This window comes from Vanacampus margaritifer, chromosome 6, assembly GCF_051991255.1.
Source record: "Vanacampus margaritifer isolate UIUO_Vmar chromosome 6, RoL_Vmar_1.0, whole genome shotgun sequence".
NCBI classification, from domain to species: domain Eukaryota; kingdom Metazoa; phylum Chordata; class Actinopteri; order Syngnathiformes; family Syngnathidae; genus Vanacampus; species Vanacampus margaritifer.
In genome coordinates, this window is record NC_135437.1 from 3,501,743 (window position 1) to 3,516,403 (window position 14,661).

At 42.2% G+C, this 14,661-nt stretch overlaps 1 long non-coding RNA gene across 1 annotated transcript; it reads right to left on the bottom strand.

Annotated features, from left to right (window-relative positions):
* Window positions 1–2,607: 2,607 nt before the first annotated feature.
* On the bottom strand, window positions 2,608–14,023 carry LOC144053148 (uncharacterized). The gene is made up of 2 exons (XR_013294339.1): window positions 9,210–14,023; window positions 2,608–9,144 (listed from the first exon to the last, which is right to left on the bottom strand). It is a non-coding gene; the product is annotated as an uncharacterized LOC144053148 (long non-coding RNA).
* Between the last annotated feature and the right edge of the window lie 638 nt (window positions 14,024–14,661).

Below are 14,661 nucleotides of genomic sequence, written 5' to 3' on the forward strand. Positions count from 1 at the left end.
TGTTTTTAGAAAAAAAACGCTTTATTTCCGTGACCCCAGCCAACTTGCCAGACTACTTTCGTCTCGACCAAAACCTGGGTCTCGGGTCACAGGATGCTGTATGTCAGTGCTGATTGCACACCACTTTAGGTGAGGATGCCATACAGATTTATGTTCAAAAACCTGAACTATCCCTTTAAAGTCGAGACATGGTTACAAGGCACAATTTAATCTGCAATCTATCAGTTACGCGGTTGTACATGGGAAAAGAGCAGCCGCGAGATCATTCCACATCGATGAATCCATGGTTCGGAAGGTGAGGAAGCTAAACAATGTCGGGGCTTGCCATCATTCTGGAAGGATCCAACCGCTGGGCATTGAAACTTTGCGTTCCAAGTTGCGAGAAGCATTGGAGCAATCCACCAAAACAAACTGGGAGGCCGCGCACTCACACTTCACACTGTGGTGGCCGTAAGCCACTTAAGTAGCCACAGCTGCCCTGGGGCAGGCTGATGGAAGGTTGGTTAATGTTTGGTGGCCACCACCACACATTCGCACTTTCTATACACCAGCGTGAGTAGTAGGGGTGTGAATTGCCTAGTACCTGGCGATTCGATTCGTATCACGATTCATAGGTCACGATTCGATTCGATAGCGATTAATCCCGATACGAATCTATACAGTAAATTGAATATTGCAATTTTTTAAAATTCAAATTTAGAAAATACTTATCAGTAAACTGGTACATGTACACTGTAAGATTTGTATGAAAATGTATTTATCTCAAAATTCAGGTTGCAGTCTTCTGTTTCATGTTTGAACAGCACTGAAATAAATATTATGGCTGAGGAAGAAGTGGTGCCCGTTTTCAAAGCAGCTCTACACTTACAAGACGAAAGGCATCGACCAACGCTAAAAGAGCACATTGATGACGACGATGATCATCATCGATGATGATGATGGTGAATCCGAGCTTGACGACGAAATTGGAACCGCTGACGCGGCGGCTATGACGGCGTCATAAACGCGCAGCACAACCGAGCACGCACAGGCGGACGTTCGATCGGACGACGAATAGTGCCCCGAGTCCAATGCATATTCATCGGAGGAGTGTGTACAGTCTGCTACTTGCTATTTATTCCCCGGAAAAAAAGGCGGTCAAGAAAGTGTAACGTTTGCACGCGAAACGGACAAAGTGAAAGTAAACTGTTGTGCGAGTCCAGCGGCGTCTCCTTGCACGCAGGAGAGCGTTACAAAAAGAAAAACTGTATTTGAAACATCCACATAATTGTAAGTAGTACCACAGTTGCACACATTTGTTAATAGTTTGCGAAATTGTTTTGTCAAATTGTTACACTGTTGAATGGAAATAAACATATTTTGCAATCAAAAAACACTTTTTCATTGTTGGTGAAAGCGTTTTACAGAAGTAAAGCACAATTTAGGTGTTTGTGGCATCATTCATGGACAAAAAGAAGTGTAGAATTCACTAGAGTGCATGAAATAACAGTTTCACAAAAAGCTCTTTTTCTCCGTTTTTTGTTTCAAAACAGAGAATTTTGGTGAAAGTAACCATTTTCTATTGTTGATTACTGAAGAACGGAATAAGGTAGAAACAAACTTTTTTTTCTGTTGAAAGATGAGAGTCCAATCTTTCATTTGGTAGTATGTGTGTTTCCATAGTCCAAACACAACATTTTCTGTGGACCTTGAAATATCAGTCAAAATGCTTAAATCGGCTGGCACTGGGAACAACCTGTTTCTGAAAACGTCTGGCAGTGAAAGAGTTAAAAATCAATTCTGCCGCATATTGAATCAATTCGAGAATTGTGCGCTGAAATATCGCGATATATTGCCAAATCGATTTTTTTCTAACACCCCTAGTGAGTAGCACTGGAGGCAATGTGTGTGAAGTGCCTTGCCCAAGGACACAACAACACATGACTTGGGGAAAGCGGGGATTGAACAGCCAACCTTCTGGTTACTGTACAACCGTCTCTACACCCTGAGCCATGGCCGGTTTTACTGAAACACTCATCCTCACCTCTTAACAAAACAACATTGCTAATTTATAACTTTTTTTTTTTCTGGAGAGCTCAGTATTGTTCATTCGGTAATTTTACCGATTTGACATGTCATCATCATTGCTCTCCTTTTTTATTTTTTTATTTTTATTTTTTTGCATGTGGGTCATAATGTGTATGTGCGTGCGTGCGTGCTTGGGTGTGTGTATTCATTAGTTCACCTAAAAACTATAAAAAAAAAAATTCCATACCGTTCCCCTAAACCGAACACTTCCAGCCAGAGTCATGAGGCCGTCAGGAAACCCGAGAAAAGACCAAAGAAAAGAAATGAAAGTGAAATCCAGCACCGACCAGACACCACCCACCAGGCCACCAACCAGAGTCCTTCACCAACCCCAGAGACATCTAAATTTCAACAAATCATGGAGACCTCGAGAGACTGAAGAAGGTATATTATAATCACCAACTGAGGGGTGTAGTTAATCCATAACTTTTTGCGTGTCCAATAAACCAACTGGTGAGATGAGAAATGAACAGAGTTTCCTGCGCAGGATAATTCTTAAAGGAGATCTCCTGTTGCACCACCGAATCAAACTCCGACAAGTTCTGATCAACAATGCACACCCTCCTCTCGAAGGGCCAGCCTTTTATTACAATTCAGTCTCCAAGCAGAATATCTCTCCCTTCATGAATGAGCAAATGTGTTATACAGTTGAAGGACATGTCAAACAATAGAACTCTTAGTGCAGCTGCAGCTGTCTTCGTCTCTAGCCAAAATATGTATATTTTCAAGGCACTTTTCATATTCTTCTTCATAACAAAATCTCACTTTATCATTTGACCCAAAAGCACCAATGACCGTGACTAATGGAAAAGCAAAGCAAGTTCTGTTCAAGACCACAATGTACGTGTACAAAATAAAACAAGAAATTCTGGACCAATCAGTGTATAGCAAAATCAAGGGCGAAAATATGTTTTCGTACAAAGTGATGAGAAGGAACTTTTCTAGACTAAATAATATGGTCCCAGCTTTAACCCAGAACATACGAGGTCAACATCATGTGCCCTGCTCAGGACACAAGACACTTTGACAAACTTAAAATGAAGAATTAAAATGTTCATGATCAGTAACAATAATCGATATATGAAAATAGGTATTAAAATGTTATAATATCCTTCAGTCCCCCTTTTGGGCTTACGTAAACACTAAGCCCAATAACTAAATATTTAAACATTTTACACAAAGATTCCAGCGGGATCTACATCGGATGTTGCAGCAGGCCGGGCTGAGGAAGTAATAGCCTCCATCATCATGTAAGAAGACTTATTTCGTACGTCCTGTTTTTCAATTGCGGCAGAAATAATTTTCTCGCAAAGGGAACGAATACAGGGTATACAACAACATCCGCATATTGTTATTAGAGCCGTAAATACAGCAATTGATATCAAAATTGTGGAAATTAAGGTTTTGTAGCGGCCAAATACAGTCATCCAATTATCCCATAGCGAAGTGTCTATACCCGAGTGTTCATTCATCTTTCTATTAAGTGTCCGGAGTCCCTTAATTGCAATAGTTAAAGTACCATCCGGTGCGGTATTATTAGGAATGAAGGTACAACATTGATCTGCGAACATTGAGCAAACTCCCCCTTTTTCTGCCAATAGCATATCAAGTGCAATTCGGTTCTGAAAAGCCATCAAAGATGTGGCAGCCAATTGGCCATGTACAGCTTCAAATCCAGATTGAGTCCAATTTCCTAGTCTTTGTACATTGTAATGCACATAATTAATTCTGTCTACATTTTTGTTAATGGTACACCACCAACAAATTAGGGATTCAAATCCTGAAGTTATTTGATTAGTCAATTTGTATTCATTTGGCACACCTCTTGGCACTCCAATCGCATCAATGTAGGTGGGGACATTTTCCTGTTGCCAAGAAGATCGTTTAATTCTATGGAAAGGAGGAGAAGATTGTGGTTCCCAAGTGTCAATCATTTGTAAAAGGTTATCAACCGAGGTGGGAAAAAGTTGTACTGGCAGAAGAAGGGTGATGAGAGCACAATATCCTTTGCCATCCCAAGGCAACTTGTCAAATATCTGATTATGCCCACACCACCACCAAATGTCAGCCCTTGATTGAGGCTTGAATTTTTGACCCACATTTATTATTGTAGTGCAGTGTGAAATGTGATCTAGTTCTCCCAATTGTTCTCCGGTACCTGTCATTTTAATACATGAAAAATTACCATCTGCAATTTCCTTTGAAAATATTGGTTTAGTTGTCTGCAAATTCACTAGTGGATATATCTTATCCCATTGAGAGCATTTGGCATTTGGGGCAGTTTTATTCATAATTTCCATTATACATTGTTCCTCGATTTTAGCCGGGATTACTCTCAATAAAGGTCGTGGTCCCACACATACTACACACTCCTTACCAGAGGCGTGTGCTGCCTCGTGTGCTAGCAATAGCCAATTGTTGCTGCTTTTGGATACTCCTGTAGTAACCCTAAACCATTCAATTACACTATCAATCGGTACACTTACAGCTTTTATCCCATTCTCCATTGAGTATTTAGTCATTTTTGGTTGGTCTAGCTTACTCATAGTCTTATTTACACAGATTAGAATAGGAAAACGTGGGTCAACGCCGTGGGACCATGCCCATAACAGTAATCCAAAACAGGAGGTGTTGTACAGAGTTACATTAGCTGGTCGTATATTCCCGTCGGGAATGGAAAAGGTTAATTCTAGTTGACCTCCCATTTTACGCAGTGTTGTCCTTTTAGAAAAGAAAACAGCCTCCTTACTTTTTCCCGGTGGCCAATATTGTCCACTTTGGGTGGTTATAAAAGTACCCCAATCTAGTTGCGCAACATTTCCTGTCAAATACCACCAATATTTCACCCATATTCCTCCCCTTGTCTCTTCCCATCCTCTAAATCCCTTTAATGACGTAATGGGAATTTTGACAGAGGTGTTTGTGTTTGGGGCAACTGTCACCGTGACTGAGTCATCATACGTTTTGGATATAACCCAGGGAATGTGTGGAGAGTTCATGTCTCGCTTAGCCCGAATTTTTGTGGTTGCGTTTACAGATGTGGTTAGGGGATCCCAAAAACACAAAATTGGCATAACAGTCAGTATAAGAAAGAGTGTCGTGATGCAGACGCAATTGAAGACGCATTGTCTCTTCGAAGTAGCCATCTTGTGATTTTTTTTTTTTTTTTTTTAAACAGTCGTCACTTTCTTTATTTTCTTGTGTGGATGGTGCACTCAGGTTCCTTGAGCAGCATCAGCAGAAGGTTGAACAGAGCCTTTTTGTGAAGAGGGTCCTTCTGCCTCTCTCCAACTGCCAGGGGTGCAAAAATCGGTCACCGGGATTTTATCTTCCCAAGTTGTGACTCATTCTTTGTGGAATGCCCTGGAAAAAGGGACACATTCCTCCTGTTTCCATTCGAAAGACGTCCTCAGCGAAACTCAATCTTCATGTAGTAATTCCTCAGCTCGTTAGCTGACACTGGAAGCAGTTGAATGGCCTCTCGGCTGGCACATCTGGTCACTGGAACAGCTGGCTGGTCTCTCTGTTGATTCGTCAGATGGCAGGTGCAGTGGTTTCTCTGTTGATTCCCGGTGGTGGCTGGCTCCTGAAGGTGGAGGCTTTGGTCCAGATCCAGCAGGTCGTGTGGATGAGAGGTGATACCAGGTGTCTCCCTTGTTATGCAAGCGCACGGCACGAGATGTTCTCTCGGTCACCTTGTGAGGTCCGGTCCATCTGGGGGAACACCATTTCCTTTTAATAACTTTTAGCCACACATATTCACAATTATTCATTTTTAAAGGAACGTCTAGTTGTTTATCTGTTAACTTAGAGAACGTAGATACTATCTCTTTAAGTACTGGAGGTCCTGCAACGGGTGACTCTCCCAGCGGCACATTAGGAGCCGGAAAAGGTCTGTTTTTGTGACCTTCAAATGGAGTCCAGCCTTTAGCTGAATTCATTGACATGCGTACATTCATCAGAGCAACAGGAAGTGCTTGGAGCCAGTTCAATTTTGATGAGGCTAGTGCTTTAGCCAATTTTTCTTTAATATTTCGGTTCATTCGTTCAACCTGTCCTTGCGATTGAGGATGGTATACAGAACCAAATGCGTGTTTTAGCCCCAATGCTTTTTCTACTTCCTGCAAATGTATGTTTTTAAAGTGAGTCCCGTTGTCAGAACGGATTTTCCTGGGAAACCCATGTGATGGTATGTAATGATTAATCAAATGTTTTACCACCTCCTTTGCTGTTTCAGATTTACAGTGATATGCTTCCGGCCAGCCGGAAAAGGAATCCACTATCACCAACAAGTATCGGTACCCTTGCACTGGCTTTATCATGTCGGTGAAGTCCATAGAAATCACTTGTCCCGGACCAGTCACTTCCGGATCGTGAGTGCCGGGAGAAGGTTTCGAAGTGGGCATACTGTTGAATTTATTACAAACAGTGCAGTTTCGCAGTTCATGTTTAACCACTTGTCTCATATAAGGGTGGTACCAGTTGCCCAATCGTCTCATTACCTCTTCTACACCAACATGGCACATTCCATGGGCTTCGGAAATTAGACTTTTTAATTGTTTTTGGGATAGGACATATTTACCTTCTTTTCGCCAAATGCCTGCTTCATCTTTTTTACCCCCTTTTTCCAGCCACACACTCTTTTCTTCTGGACTCGCCTTCTTCTGCCACCGTTTTATTGTTTCTGAAGTTATTTCTGGTCCGTCCTCCAATTCACCTTCACTCACCACCAGTTGTCGTGTTGAGCTGTAGCCTGCGGCTCGTTTTGCGGCTTTGTCGGCATGATCATTTCCTACTGACACAAAATCATCACGTTTCGAATGTCCTTTACATTTGATTACTGCTACGGCTTTAGGTAGTAGTATGGCGTCTTTTAACTCAAGGATGTCTTGATAGTGTTTAATAGGCATCCCTGAAGCAGTCATGTAGTCATTTCTCTTCCATTCGTTAATAGCCGTGTGTATCACTACTATTACATAAGCCGAATCAGTGTATATGTTTACAGTCTTGTCTTTTGCTAATTTCAAGGCAGTTATCACAGCTACCAACTCCGCTCTTTGAGCTGACTGAGGCCCTGTGAGTCTATCTGCCACTTTTAGGTCATAAGTTGTTCCAGTCATTTGTGTTACAGCAAAACCAGATTGGAGCCCTTTGTCTCCCTTAAAACAACATCCGTCCGTAAATAACGTCAGATCTGGGTTATCTAGTGGGACATCGTAAAGGTCATTTCTCAATGTGTTTTCTTCCACAATTCGCTGAGTACAGCAGTGGGATTGGCCCTCCAACATGCCTTCTGCCATGTTAATTCCCTCATGTATAAACAAAATGTGAGGTTGTGTCAGGACTGATTCAATTTTTCTCTGTCGTCCACCTGTCATTGTAAATGCTTGGCTAGTTACGTACTGCACAGTGCTGTGTGACGTGCGGATTGTCAGCGGGTGGTGCAATACAATGTGAGATGTTTTTTGGATCAAGCGAGCTAATGCGGAAGCAAAAGCTGCACAAAGAGGGTGTCGCCGTTCATATTTTCCAAGAGGTGTTGAGGCGTACAGGCAAACATGCCTTTCACCATTCTCCCCCTTTTGAAACAGAACAGCTGACACACTTGTAGGCTTCTCTGACACATCAAGAAAAAACATCTTTTTATAATTAGGGATCATCAGAGCCGTAGCTGATGATAAAAATTGTTTCAGCAGAACAAAAGAGTTGTCTGCAGCTTGAGTCCAATTAAGAACATGTGACAGGTTTCTCATTCCTTTTTCCCTCACCAATTGTCTGAGAGAATGAGTCAGTTCAGCAAAATCTGAAATATGGTGTCTGGAATAATTACAGAGACCCAGAAATGCCAACATTTGCTTCACATTTGTCGGTTTGGGATGGTGCAAGATGTCATTCTTGTGTGACGGAGACATACCTGTCCCCTGTTTTGATATAAGTCGTCCCAGGAAAGAAACCTGAGTTCGGGCAATTTGGAGTTTGTCCTTGGAGCATTTTAGGCCCACTGAAGCCAGGTGGCTTAAAAGGAGCCGTGTAGCTTGCAAGCAGGTCTCCTCGGACGGTGCAGCTAAAAGTAGGTCATCCACATATTGCACCAAAAGAACATCAGCAGGTAGCCGGAGAGGTGACAGCAACTGTCGAAGGGAAGCATTGAAAACACCAGGAGACAACACAAACCCTTGTGGCAGTCGAGTATATGAGTAACACTCATTATTCCACATAAATGCAAAATATTTTTGCATAGATGTGTGAAGAGGGATGCAAAAAAATGCATTTGCAAGGTCAATGCAAGTGAAATGCGTGTGCAATGGAGTAATTTGTAACAGAGCAGAATGAGGATTTGGCACTGGCAATGCAGGTGTCAAAACTTTAGCATTAATAGTTCTGAGATCATGTACCATACGAAATTTTCCAGTACTTTTCTTTTCCACTGGAAGAATGGGAGTATTGTAATTTGACTTCTCAATTTTACAGAGAACTCCTGCTTTTATCAAACCCTCAATTGTTGTTGAGATGCCAAGTCGGCCTTCATCCGTCATCCGGTATTGTGGCACCCAAACTGAGCCCGGCTTCATTTCGAAAGTCACCGGAGCAACGGTACACAAACCCACATCAGTCGGGCCTTCAGACCACAGTGCAGCGGGCAGGGTTTTTAATACGTCGTCAGCAAAATCGCTGTTAGAAGATTCCCTCCCATGGTAGCGATCCAAAAGCTGATGTTCTAAAATTGACATGGAAGCAAACATATCAGATTTAATCCAATAAGCATCAAGAGATCTGGAATATAGTAAATCTGTGTGTATCGTGTTTTGCCAGTCAGTAGCTTTTGTGCAAGCCAGGACAAATGGACCCAGGTCTTTCGCTGTGTGCCGGGATGACACCATCAGTGATACATGAGGATGACATGCCAGCACGGATTCATCAGCTGGCTCCGCCATTTTGTACCATCGGGATTGCTCTTCAGTTAAATTCACAGAAAAAGCCACACCGGGCCCACCTGCGAACAGATGACCTATTCGCAACTCCCAGGCGTCATCAACAATCGTACGGAACTCCTCACTGTATATCTCATCACCACATCTGTCATAAAAAAGAGTACAATGGATGCAGTCAGATACCATATTGTATGAGTGCAAGTTACGAACCCAAGTAGTCCATTTTGTCCAAAACTTTTCAGCATCTTTCCACCCTGGGGACTCAATGTCAACTTTTGCCCAGTAGACATCTGAAGTGGCACACGTCATGGCTTGTTGAGGTGCCAGTGGAAACTGGGTGAAGGCGGAGGTACCCGTGCAGTGATGAGTATGTCCATCTGGGAATTGAAGCGTAAGTCCCTTCGACCCACACTGGATTAATGGAGCAGTTTTTACGAGAAGATCCCTTCCCATAAGATTCACGGGACAGTTCGGTGCGTACACAAATGCATGCAGGAATGTTTGGGTGAAGCATTGTGTATGTGCTGGGGCTGTTAAATTTAGAGTAGCTTCTTCTCCTTTAAATCCAATCAGCGAAATGCCATCAGTGGTTAGGGATAATCCGGGTGGCAGTGTCATAATGGTAGAGTGACGAGCTCCAGTATCTACCATAAATGATAATGTAGTCCCACATACTGAAATGTCAATCATCGGTTCATCCAGACCTGTACATGTGAGTTTAGTGTCCAGTCATTGCGGAAACTGTCCTCCAGGTGGCGCCAGGAACCCATGTTGTTCCACTGGTGGTGGTGGTGGTGGGTATTGCAGCTCGACTGGAGGCGGCATGTACTGGTCTCGTCCGGCAGGAGGCAGATAATGCTGATTTGGAGGAAAAGGCAGATATTGTTGTGACATTGCTCGCATACGTGAGCCCCGCCCCCTTTGACGGTAGTCATTTCCGCGGCCACGGCGTTGATAGAGGTCATGACCGTATTGTTGATAGTAGCGGCCACCATCTTGATCTTGATAGGGGCTCCCTCGGCCTTTGTGTTGCACACGGTCTCTGCTCCAATTTTCACGTGGTTGCCTTCGGCATTGGTTCGACCAGTGGCCAGTTGAACCACATTTGAAGCATTGGTCTTGTCTCACAGAAGGACCCGACCGGAACACAGCGCACTCTCCCACAGAATCAGGTGATGAGATCTCAGTGAAGGCCGGAGCTAAAAGTGGCTCCTCTTTTTTCTTTAAAGATTGTAATTGTATAATTGCTAATTGACATTCAGTACTCTTATGTTTTTCAACTTTTGAGTCGATATCTTTTGCATGTCTTCTCAAATGATGTTTAAGATGAGACAGCCACCTTGTATGGTCTGCCCCGGGCAAATCTGGGTTCGAGTCCAAAGCCTGCACAACAGACTTAGGAATCCCTTTCAGCACAGCTGCTCTGAAAATTTGCGAATATAATACAGAGTCAGTTGGCAGGTGTCCAGTTTTTAACGAATATTCAACAAGTGCACGGTCAATGAAGGTAGCTGCTTCCTCATCAGCTTTTGGCGCGAACACCAAATCAGATATGACAATCTCCGGGATCGGGAATAATTCACCTAATATTTTAAATAGTTTCTCATAATTTTCACGTGTTAATGCTTCATCATCCCTCAAAAGTGACATTTCTGAAGCATCCATTAGCGTGTGCAGCTGAGATAAAGGGCATGCGTTTGTTAAAAGTGAATGCATGTCCCCCGCCGTCAAAATTTGACCTATGACCTCTCTCTGCACAGATCTAAGCCAATTTTCTCCTCCAGACGGCATTGGAGGAAGTTTTTGCAAAAGCACACTTAAATCAGACGGAGCGTAGGGCTTGTACACCGTAGCCGATGACCCTGAAGCAGGATCTACTTTTCTCCACATTGGAGCTTGTATGTTACCTCCATTTTTTTTATTCGAGCGAGTTGCTTTAGCAGGAGCACTTTCTTGGGGCCTGTCAGTGTTATCTATTTCCCTTTTCCCTCCAACAGCAACTGTCAGCTCAGCCAATTTCCTCTGAAGGTCTTCAATTTGATTGTTATGATCCATCATAGTAATACAATGTCGTTTATGGTAATCGTCTTTTTGAGCCTGTTCTGCACGTCTGTCTTGTAACAATTCTTCATTCGCCGCCCTCTCGAAGCGATTTAAAGAAGTACGCCATACTTCGCGCAACTTATGTGGTATTTCCGCATGTCTAGCCAATTCTATTCCAAATTTTTCCGCTTCATCCACTTTTTCTTGTGCGTCTCCTCTCATATTCAGTAATACACTTAATTTTTCACTTAACAGATTTACGGATGCTGTTACGCCCGCCGCCAATGCATGCGACGCTTGCGAAATTGAGGGACGTTCGGCAGTCGTTTCACGATTTTCACCGGTCCAATTCACATCCAAATTTCCACTGTTCACCGTCAATATCGGCGCTTGTACCTCGCGTAGCATTCGTATAGGATCAGCATATGGCGAGTTTGTAACCGTATCTTCCAGCGTGCCACATAGCGGTGAAGCTACTTGCTTAGCATGCAAATCAGCCTCTTTGTTATTATTCGTCTGTGACACAGCCATGCGAGCTGTTTTCACAGAACTGCCTAAAGCTAACATTCTAGCATTACTCATTATTTTATCAACAAGCTTTCGATCATTTCTGGCTTTTCTTCCACTCGAAGAAATTACAGATGTGTGTTGCACCAGCTCATCTAGTTCGTGACGTTTTTTCACACATGCAAGTTCAACGCTCTTCATCAAAGAGATTAGACACACTGCAGATTGTAATGGCGGAAAATAACCTTTTCTACAGCCGTCTTGTATCCAGTCGCAAAGTTCTTTTTTTGTTTCTCGTTTAGCCTTTGTAGGTAAAATCCCTATAGCCACAGCGCATGCGTTTCCAATTTGTTTATCCAGCGTCATCCCATCTAAACTCAACGGAATCCCATTCGGGTCAAACCACTGTGTTTTGAGTTCAAATAGAGTGTCCATGTTTCGTCTTAATTATTAACTCAGGTATTTTATAGCTTATTGATTTGTATTATATTATATTGTAGATTATCATAGTTCAGTTGTATTAATATTTAAATGAAGTGACGTCTCACTTATAACAGAATTAATCAACTGTTCTCGTCGCGGTCCCTTTAAGATTTTACCGTAACGTTAGAGTTTCTTCACCGATCAGACGGCATACACACACAACGGACAGACAAGACATGTCGTTTTGTACGACATATCAACACATAAATATCCGGATGTCAACTGCGCTACCCCAGCTTCAACAGTTTCTTTGTCTTTGAATTTTAGTCACGAATATTCAATAGACCTATTGGCTTGATCTAAAACGTCGTATCAAATATGCTTTAGTCAGCCCGACTTACACGAGTTGAGTCAATACATCTTATATCTCTTATATCTTGTCTAAAAATGTCAATATCCAATTATTCATAGACCTATCGATTAATCTTAAAACGGCGTACTAAATCCGTTTTATGTCAATCTGACTTCCTATAAGTTGAGTCCTTTGTCCCTAGAAAATGAAGCAGTCGATCCTCCCGCAGCTTTAATCGGCAACACTTATTCAAGGATCTTTGTTATCTAATTACCCAAGAATCTATTACTCATAAAAACAAAGTGTTTGTCTCTCCCGCGCATCAGGCAGGGATCAAGACAAAGATGCTTTTTGAGCCGACTTCTCTCAACTTAAATATGTATGGACGTAAAACCAATGCCCACACATCTAACGCTTGGTTACAACAATAATGTTTCCCCAGCTGATTTACTCTCAACTTCAACAACTTAATCTTATGTCAACTGCGCTACCTCAGCTTCAACAGTTTCTTAACCTCATATACACAGACTTCAAATCAATTATCTACGTATCTATCGTCTGTAAAAACCAAATTGTAAAGACAAAATGTTTCCCAGTACTGACTTACAAGCGATCGCTATTCAATTCAATGTGCACCACAAATATGTATACTTCAAATACCGTAGGAAATTATTCAATTCAATGTGCACCACAAATATGTATACTTCAAATACCGTAGGAAATTCCACAATTATTGACTCCATACAACCAAACAACTTAAACTTCTACCTCTGCTCACACAAATCTCACCCTTGATTTGGTTATCTTACAAGAACGCATGGCGGCCGGAGCGCTCCTAGACAGAAAGAATTCCTCAAAACGTGGATAAGATCTCCACTTACCTCAATTAATATGGCGCCAGGAATTCAAACCGTCCGCGAACGCAACAACCGTCAAACGCCTTGCCGTCGGAGGGTCACCAACTGAAGAAGGTATATTATAATCACCAACTGAGGGGTGTAGTTAATCCATAACTTTTTGCGTGTCCAATAAACCAACTGGTGAGATGAGAAATGAACAGAGTTTCCTGCGCAGGATAATTCTTAAAGGAGATCTCCTGTTGCACCACCGAATCAAACTCCGACAAGTTCTGATCAACAATGCACACCCTCCTCTCGAAGGGCCAGCCTTTTATTACAATTCAGTCTCCAAGCAGAATATCTCTCCCTTCATGAATGAGCAAATGTGTTATACAGTTGAAGGACATGTCAAACAATAGAACTCTTAGTGCAGCTGCAGCTGTCTTCGTCTCTAGCCAAAATATGTATATTTTCAAGGCACTTTTCATATTCTTCTTCATAACAAAATCTCACTTTATCATTTGACCCAAAAGCACCAATGACCGTGACTAATGGAAAAGCAAAGCAAGTTCTGTTCAAGACCACAATGTACGTGTACAAAATAAAACAAGAAATTCTGGACCAATCAGTGTATAGCAAAATCAAGGGCGAAAATATGTTTTCGTACAAAGTGATGAGAAGGAACTTTTCTAGACTAAATAATATGGTCCCAGCTTTAACCCAGAACATACGAGGTCAACATCATGTGCCCTGCTCAGGACACAAGACACTTTGACAAACTTAAAATGAAGAATTAAAATGTTCATGATCAGTAACAATAATCGATATATGAAAATAGGTATTAAAATGTTATAATATCCTTCAAGACCAAAGGAGAGACTGAGAAAAGGAAGGAAGGACAGATGAAGCAGAGTGAGATCCACAGACACGAGCCTCCACCGATTCAATGACCTGAGGAAGATTGAGTTTCGATAAATGCTGGTGTGGTGGCTCTGGCATGCATGAAAATCTCCACCAAAGAGGGGAGCCGTCGACCCCCGCCAGGACAGAGCTAATTTATAACTTAACGGATGTACTCTGGCATTCCGCTCCATCTCTAATACATCTTTTAAGCACTTTTTATTTGTTAAAATCCTTACTACAGACTAAATCATTTCAATAATTAATAGAGTACCAAGACATTGAGACCTTGATGGGCCTTTTGTGCCTGATTATGGCTGCTAAACTGTGACTGGTCGATCACAAACAGAGAAAAGAAAAGAGGCTCAACAAAAGGCCCTATTGGTCTTTCTTTTGTTGCTTACTCAGACAGTTCTGGTGGGATGCATTGCCGTCTTTTCACACTTATTCTTATTACATGCCATTTGGTCACGTAAGATCACCAATTTGGATTTTCACTCTTCCTGCAAGTGAAATGCACCCTCTGTCATGGTAGCACAGTGTGAAAAGGTCAGTTGGAAAGGGAGCGCGACATCCAATTAGATTGCAAGGTTCACAC